The following is a 9,141-nucleotide window of genomic DNA, read 5'->3' as shown; positions in this document are numbered from 1 at the left end:
CCGGCGATATCTACTTGCCTCGCATTAAGGAACCTCCTAATCCGCTCCCCAGGACATGGAGAGCGGAAGAGCACTGCGATTTTCATCGAGGATCGGGGCATAGTACTGATCAGTGCATAACTCTGAGGCATGTGATCCAGAAGTTGATCGATGAGCGCAAGCTACCATTTCAGCAAGCGCCAAATATTGCTGATAGTCCTATACAAAACCAGGTTGTACCGCCGCTGGATGATGTTTAGGCACTTGGGGTTTGAGAAGCTCAGGTTCAGTTGCAGTGATAGAGAAGAACCAGAAGTTAAAAGGCACTTGTTATGATGATGATTCAGTTTTCGCCGAGCCTCTAAAGCCAGACAATTGCAGCAGTCTTAGTCCTTTTGTTATTTTAATTAAGTCCAGTCATGATGTCAAGTCCAGTTATTAAGTGCAGTCTTCTAAAAGTTTGAATAAATTTATAGTCCAGTTGAGTCGTTTCTTACTTTTATTTTTGAGTCAAGAGTGTGAATTCTGAGTTTGTTCAGGATAAGTCTTATCAGATGTGGTTTTTTTTTTCAATTCAATGAAACTTGCTTTCTCTATACATTCCAACGTGTGCTTCTAACTTTAATAACCAATGAGAATAATACTCCCTCCTCAAATGAGGAAGAAGATGCCGACGAAACTCCTCTTGAGTTGCAGCCTATGCTCAAACAAGAGGAGGAGCGCCGAGCTCAGCCTCTCAAAGAGAAAATTGAAATGGTAAGCACTGGCACTGAAACTTTGTTTCAGTGAATGCCGATTGAAAATACATTACCCTCTGAAGAATGTGAGGAATTGATAAACCTATTTCGAGAATAAAGAGATGGTCCAGTAAGCGCTATCATTAATGTGGAGAAAGACCCAGATAGAAGGTTCAAGAAAGAATGAAGTAAATGTCACATGCTATACAAGGGACATGGATTCGAAACAACTTTCATATCTCCAGTCAATGGCCCTGGTCACAGGTTTCACCGGTGACAATGTAAAGCCATCAAATTCAATATGAAAAGTGCAAGAGCAATCATCTCAGAGCGTTCATCAAAATATCAAGGGCCACCGATTCAAGGATGAAATGATGTCCAAAAACCGGTATGCACCCTCAAGGTCAAATTACTTATCAATATCCAGAAGGAAGAAGAATCATTATCTCTTAACGGGAAATGCCGTCAAACTCCGTGAAAAAAAAAAAAGAAAAAAAAATCAGTACCAGAGGGACTCTAGTAACCTATATCGATTCCCAATCTGAACATCAGAAGGCCTCCTGTGGCCGAATAAATCCCAAAATCAGAACCCAACGTCAAAAGAATACCGGTTTGCAAACCCTTCGAGCCTGAATGAAATTTTCTTGGAAACCCATTAGACTAGGGGCATTCGCCCCGAACTACGCGAGACCTGATCCCTACATTGGGGTACGTAGGCAGCTCGGTTAAACCGAGTTCGGTCGATTCAAAAAAAAAGAAGAAATTTAATCCTTTCAGAAGAAAGAGGGACAAGTTCCAAAATAAGAGAAGTCAATCATTCCAGAAAGAAAAGAAAAAAGAAAAATCAATTAACCTTCAAACAATTTATCTTCAAACACGGGCATTCGCCCTGAACTACGCACGACCTGATTCCTACCCTGGGATACGTAGGCAACCTGTTCACAGGTTCGGTCGAAATCTTTGTTGAACCTTAAGCCATTCTTTGAAAAACCCTATCCTACCTATAAAGTCCTTCCGGTGTTCAGAATTAACGATATAGGTCCCGAAAAAAAAAAAAAAAAAAAAACGGAGCGGAGTTATGAAGATCTGCTAGACTGAAAACCTGAAAGGGCAGTCTAGGTAAAATTTAAGATCATTCCCCTGCTAAGTTGAAAACCCGAAAGGGCGGCTTAGGCAAAAGCTAAGGGGATAGCCTGCTGGATCGAAAACCTAGAAAGGTTGTTCAGGCAAAAGTTAAGGCTAACACGGTCCGCGAAGTTAAAAACCCCGAAGAGGTGACTTGGTCACGGTAAGAGAATCATTATAAGAAGGCTACAGCCGGTATCAAGACTGAAGATCAACTGAAGTTCAAACAAATTCAAGTGACATCCTCAAAACTGGGGGCATTGAAGCTAAGCAATCTTAGGGGTCGTAATTAAATCCTTGACGCATTACTGTTTTAAGGAAAAGGTCCAGTGTTTACCAATTCAAAAAAAAAAAACATTCCTCGAAAGGATAGACTTACCAAATAAATCGTTGACTAAGTCAGAAGCATTACTGTGTATGTCAGTGTAGCTAGTCAATCTTTGTCATTCTATGTTCACTCCCTCAGAGCTCCTCAATCCTTTGAGTAGTGCCTTTTATCTAAGTTTTCTCTTTAGAAAGAGTCAATCGTCGTCCTTGTGTCCAAATGATGCAACTGTCTCGGTGAAGGAGGCTCAGCCTCGTCAGCTCCCTCGATTGTACTTGAAAAAGCTCGAGAATCTAGTCAAACAGCTTCATTTCAAAGAAGATCAGCTCAGGAGAATTCAGGAGTATAAACATCAGAAAGCCCGGTTCTCGTAAGAAGATCATACCCCAGGAAGGCACCTTGAGCTTGGAAGAACCTTAGATGCAATGGTAGTTTAGCCGGTTTCTCATAAAGATGAACCATTAAAAATCGGAATCTCCTTCCAGTCAGTTGAATATTTGTTTGAATGCTTGTCAAAAGAAGAATCCTCTGTACCAGTGTCCGAATATTCCGAGGTCCCAGTTTATATCCCCAGTAAAGAAGATCTTAATCTAAGAAATTTCAAGCCCTGTGAGACTTTCTTGTTCATCCCCAGTAAACAATTCAAAATGCGAATAAACTTGTGTAAAAAACCAGTTTACTAGTTCATCAATTACCAATTCCTGATTTTCTAGTTCCAGTATCCAGTATTCCAGTTCCAGTTCCATTATCTAGTACTCCAGTTCCAGTATCCAATATCCAGTATCCCAATGTTCCAGTATCCAGTATTCTAGTATTCCAGTTCCAGTGTCCATTATTCAGTTTCAATTCCAGTATTCCAGTTCCAGCATCCTGTATCCAGTTTCAATTCCAGTATTCCAGTGTGTCACTATGCCAGTTCTAGTCTCCAGTTCCAATATCCAATATTCCAGTATCATAGTTCTAGTGTCCAGTATCTCTATCACCAATATTCCAGTGTTCCATTTTCCAGTACTTGTATTCCTGTTCCCAGTATTTCTGCACTCCAATTCCAACATCCAGTTCCAGTGTCCGAAAATCCAGTGTTTCAGTACTCTAATTCTAGTATCCGGTATGCCTTCGTTCTAGAGTTCCGGTTCCCGATGTCTAGATTAAGATTCCAGTCTCCAGTTTTCAGTCCTAACATCCAGTGATCAAATTCCAATCCCAAGTGAATCAATCAAAATGTCAATCTAATCTAATCCCTAGTTCACCAATTATCAAGTTTTGACTCTCCAGTTTTCCAGTAATCAAGTTCTACAATTCCCAGTGAACTGGCTCCTTAACTCCTCAGTTCTTTGATTCTCCGGTTATCTGACTATTGAGTCTCTTAATCATCCAGTTCTCCAAATTTTTAGCTCTGTAAATATCCAGTCCCTAAATTTTCTACTTCTCCAGTTTTCCAATTCTTCAGTTCATCCAATCTTCAATTCTCCAGTTCCAAGTCATCTAGTCTTCCAATTCTCCGGTCCACCCATTGTTTGATTATTCAGTTCTCCAGTTCTCAAGTCCTTAAGCCTCTAATCCTCCGATAATCGAGTCCTCCAGTGGTTTAGAATAAAAGATTTTTTATATATGTTCAAGTTCTAGGGTTTCATCTAAGGTCTTGCATTATATTAAGTTGCATTGTGTCTAGAGAGTCCTTTGTCGATTAAAGCCACGCAAAATGGTTCTGTTATTTTTGCTTTGATATTCGATGACTACGTCATCTCTACCAAAGAGGGGCATCTGTAGACACCCCATTTTGCTTTGCTTTAATCAACAAAGAAGTTAGTGTTCTTGTTATCAGTCTTTTTCAGTGTTTTCCATTCCCGTATCCGCTCCTCTTGTTTTCTCGATCCTTTCTTTTATTTCTGTCATGTTTTGCGTCGTCCTGATAATTACTGAGAGGGGTTGTTCGCAAGAATTAAAGCAAGGGAGAACTTGCACCCGTCGGTAGGCCCGCTTTGAGCATTTGTTTAAATTCGGATCAATCAGGAGGCCCGCATATGCTTCCAATGAAAAATGAGTTTTGAGCCTGCTTCGATCTAATGAATAAAGATGTCCATTAAGGGAGCGGTCAGGATCTCAGAGACGTCGTTTTAACAACCAATGTTGTTACGATCATCAAGTTAAGTTATTCGGATAAGCCTACTGAAATGATTTAGAGGGGCGCAGCCAATCTACATTATGTTGCATCAAATGAACAGTTCAGACCATTCAATGGAAGTGATTTGGGGCGCGCAATCTATTTGGGCCGTGACCCATAAATCGGGCGGCAGAGATCATCCCATGGAAATATTTTGGGATGCAATTTCTGTGGGCCCATCAATCGAACGGTTTTGATCATCGTATGGAAATGACTTCATGGTGCATGTGGCGGATAACTCCCCATACCTTCCATTCTCGTAACCAGGTAGCGAGTCTAGATTTCTAGTTAATCATGGGTCCTAGATCCCACATCTAGGTGGCGACTCTGTCAGTCTCTTTTGTGTGGAATTCGGATTGCCTTAGTGATCCCAAGTACACATAAAAGATGAATTAAAATCAATATTAAAAGGCACACGCCAATCGCGTGGGTACGAGAGACCAAGAGAGAGCGTGGTGGCTCGCGCCCCACCCCATCTCACGGGATCGGGTCCCACAGGGATCTGCGGAGACCACGGAGGCGGAAGGACCCTGGCTCAGAAAATTGTAAGGCACGGCTACTTCTGGCCTACGATCCTCTGGGACGCCAAGGAGTTCGTCAAAAAATGCAGCCCATGCCAAAGGTACGCAACTACCCCCCACCAACCGGCCACACCATACACCGCGATAACAGGACCCCTGCCTTTCGCCATGTGGGGCATGGATTTACTCGGACCCTTCCCGAAAGCCCCCGGGGGGCATACCATGTTGTACGTCACCATCGACTACTTCACCAAATGGGTAGAGGTCAAAGCCGTGGTAAAACCCAATTCGAAAGCAACAGAGAAGTTCTTCTACCACGACGTGGTTTGCCGCTTCGGCATTCCAAAGACACTTGTAACGGACAACGGTCCCCAGTTCGCAAGCGCCGAATTTGGCAAATTCTGCGATAACCTAAGCATCGAACACCGTATAGCCTCCGTAGCACACCCACAGGCCAATGGGCAGGTAGAGGTAACTAACAGGATCTTGCTTCAGAGCCTCAAGAAGCGATTAGGAGAAGCGGGGAAAGACTGGGTAGAAGCGCTGCCTAGCCTTCTATGGGCCTATCGAACGACGCCGCGGACCGCGACTAGAGAATCCCCTTTTAGTTTGACCTTCGGGGCCGAAGCGGTCATTTCGTCGGAAATTGGCCTCCCCAGCTTCCGCACCGCGAATTATGACGAACAGGGAAATTCCGAGCTCCTCCGGAACACCCTCGATCTCGTGCTCGAAAAAAGAGAACAAGCCCTTCTCCGGACCACCTCCTACCAACAAAAGGTGGCGTGGTACTACAACGCCCGGGTAAGGAAACGTTCGGTGAAACCCGGAGACCTCGTACTACGGCGTACGGCAGTATCCGACCCCCGCAACACCAGAAAACTCGCACCTAAATGGGAAGGACCATACAGGGTCGTTCGAGCACTCCGCCCCGGGGCCTACCAGCTAGAACGTCTCGACGGGACCCCAGTCCCTCGAAGTTGGAGCATGGACAACCTCCGAAAATTTTACCAGTAAAAGAACAGGGTAAGCTCCGTATTTTTCTTTAAAAGCATGACGAATGTTTGTTTGTTTCTTTTTGTGTCTTTAGAAGCAAAGATGTATCTTTCTCCTTAAATGAATCAATGGAATAGCGTTTCTTCTTAAAAACATACGTATCTCCACTTTCCGGCCCATGATAAATGAGGGACCCGAAAGAAGACAGGGAGCGAGACAGAGGTAGCATCGGGGCCGATCCCCCCGAGAATACCCTAAAACGCTCCCCATGAAGAAAAGACCTCCCCCTAAAAGGGCAGGCGGGACCCATTAACCCCGAACTGATCACTCGATGGGAAGATAGTCCTTCCACAAAAAAAAAGACACCCCACGGGGTGCACCAGGAACATTCTCGACGACCAGATTAAAATTCAAAAAGCTCGAACAACCCGGAGCGCACCGTGTATATAAAGACAAAAGAAGAAAGCAGAAAAGAAAAGAAGAAGAAGGAGAATTCAAAAGTTATTACAGACCCACAAGCAAAAGTAAAATATAAGACCCAAAAGACATCCTGGCATCACTAAGCCCCCTCAGAAGTCTCGGTAACTACAGGATCCACCAGAGCAGCCACCTCCTCATCGGCCAACTCCGGTGCTTCTGCTGATACCAACGGAGGATCAACCTCAGCCTCGTGCATCAGTTTGTCCAGGGGAAAGGAAGGATCAACCTTGTGGACACGCCGCCAGCATTCGGCAAAAGCATCAATCTCAACATCCAAGCTGAACGCAGCCGCAGCCTTAAGGAACTCCTTTGAGCCACGCCACTCCTCCCGCGCCTTCGCCAGCTCCCAGGCGTGGGTTCGCCGAGCCACCGCCAATTTGTCCGACGCACGACTTCTCCCCTCCATGGTTTTCCGGAGGTCTTCCCGAAGCAGAGCGACAGTATCATCAAAGGTCGCTCTCTCCGCCCGGGCTCTGTCCAAATCCTCACTTAGCCGCCGGTTTCGCTCCGCAAAGGTACTTATCTCAGCCTCATCCTCGAGCAGGCACTGCACCATCCTCCTGGCATAGCTCTGGGACTGCAAAAGCAACCTATCAGAAAATTCCCAACGTACGTTCTCCAAATGACCAAAAAGAGAAATGTACGAACAGAAAACCGGCTGCCCGGCACTTACGCAAGATGTCGATTGAAAATACTGAGCCCCAAGGGCCCTGCGATCATAGCCCTCCAACTCAGCCTTGTCACCAGGAAGGGCGGTCGTCACCCCCAGCTCCACCCCAACCCGAGGATTCGCAAGAACGCTATCCTCGACGCCGATCTTCCAGTCAGGCTTAAACAACTCTCCTCGCGCCTGGAAACTCTACGGAGGAAGCACCACTCGTTCCAAAAGAAGTTTGGTCATAGCCGCCCCCTCCAGTCGACTTGGCACATCCTCCGCAAAGACAGGAGGACGCGCCGCACGAACGGCGTCCCCCTGTCGAGCGCCAGAAGAGGCAGCCCTCTTGGCGGACGGCTCCGACTCCAAAGGAGAAAGCCCAGCCGCCCCTTTTTCTCCGACCGCTCGAACGGGGGGGCACGGATGCCACGAGTCTCGCCTGAGACCGGCCCAGCCTGGCCGCGGCCATGAAATCAGAAGGGATCTTCTTCTGACTCGTTAGACCCTTCGTCACCACCGCTACCCCTTTTCCCTTCCCAGCGTCACCAGAAGAAGACATACCTCCTGCCAAAAAAAAAACGGGAAAACAACAACTGCTCAGAACGAGGGAAGGCAACCAAAAAAAAATAAAATAATAATAATAAAAAATATATTAGGAGAAACTGAGACGGAGAAAGAGGGGAGGGGCTCACCACGAGGACTGGCGGAGCTCTCCCCCATTCCCTCGCCCGCACAACGGGCCCTCTTCTCCACAGCTCCCAGCAAGCCAAGCCTTTTCAGACTCCTCTCCCATTTGAACTCGGAAACATCGATAGCCTCCCCAGAGGCGAGCTTCTCCAAGTCAAACTTGCTATAGTCAGACTCGTCCGGGAGGGACTTCCTTCGCCACTCAACGGATCGCCTCCAAGAGCGAGGAAAGCCCCAGCCAGCGTCCGACGGAGGGGTAATGAACATGTACTCCTCCTTCCACCCTTTGATGGAGGAAGCCAAATTCGCTGCCATTTTCACCCGAGGACGCTGGGTCAGATATAGCCAGCTGTCCTCCCCCTTCACCAACGGGCTAAGGGCAACACAGGCCCGGAGCAGCGGAAGGGTAGGCTCAACCCTGTGAAGGCCCGCCTTAGCCACAAAGGCCAAGAGAGTACGCCAACTGTTAGGCGCTAGTTGGGAGGGAGCCACCCGGTAAAACTCAAGGGCCTCTACTATAATGCCCAAGAGCGGGAACCTAACCCCCGCCCGAAAAACCTCCACGTAGAAAGCTACCTCTTCCTCAGTGGTACCCCCACAAACACTCTCTACAAAGGAAGGAACCCTAATCCCATAATCATCGGGAATGAGGAACTCCCTCCTAATCTTCTCAGCCGCCCCCTCTCCCAAAGTGTTCCTGAAACACGCCACCCGACCGGGGCAAATAACGGCACCAGACCGAATATCCCCAGCCTCCGCCTCGCGAGCCAGAGATTCCGAGGGAGCGGCCCCCACCGATGACCCAGAGGACCTGGATCTATCTCTCAACTCCGTGGGCTGCTGTACATCCTCAGAAACGACGCCCCCACCTTCTAAAGATAACCGCCTCCTTTTTCTTGGCAGAACCCTCTCCAACACCTCCACCGACCCAGAAGAAGGGCTCTGAGGTACAGTCGCAACAGACATCGTAAACTATCAAATTGTGGATGAAATAAAAGATACGGAACTCACCAGAAGAAGTTTGATGAATAAGCAACGCGTGGAAAAACCGCCGCGGAGGAAAACCCGTTCACCCGAAGAAGACGAAGCAATAAAGTAAAGGATGAAATCCCCAAAAAGGCTTTAAAAGGGCTAGGGTTTAGACACGTGTCGTTTCAACTCCCGCCCTTTCTAAATCCGATGGGACGCGAACACGTGGCGCCGATTGGGAAACCCAAGGGAACCGCCATAAGTCGAAGCGCCATACGGAAAGGACGTCTCTACCCCTACCCACGAAGTAGCTTCCCCAGCAAGCCATCCATAAACCCTCACCACGTTCATAAGGAAAGGGCTTGGATCCCGTCACAAGGGTCCGGCATACATCTCCACAAGATGGAAACACCACGATCGATGGCAACAGGGCTCGGATCCCGTCACAAGGGTCCGGCATACATCTCTACAAGATGGAACAAACCAAGTTCGACGGAAAAAGGGCT

The sequence above is a fragment of the Tasmannia lanceolata genome, unplaced genomic scaffold (assembly GCF_043159265.1).
Source record: "Tasmannia lanceolata isolate RefF3 unplaced genomic scaffold, GAP_Taslan_0.1 ptg000037l, whole genome shotgun sequence".
NCBI lineage: Eukaryota > Viridiplantae > Streptophyta > Magnoliopsida > Canellales > Winteraceae > Tasmannia > Tasmannia lanceolata.
This window is presented reverse-complemented; position numbering follows the sequence as displayed.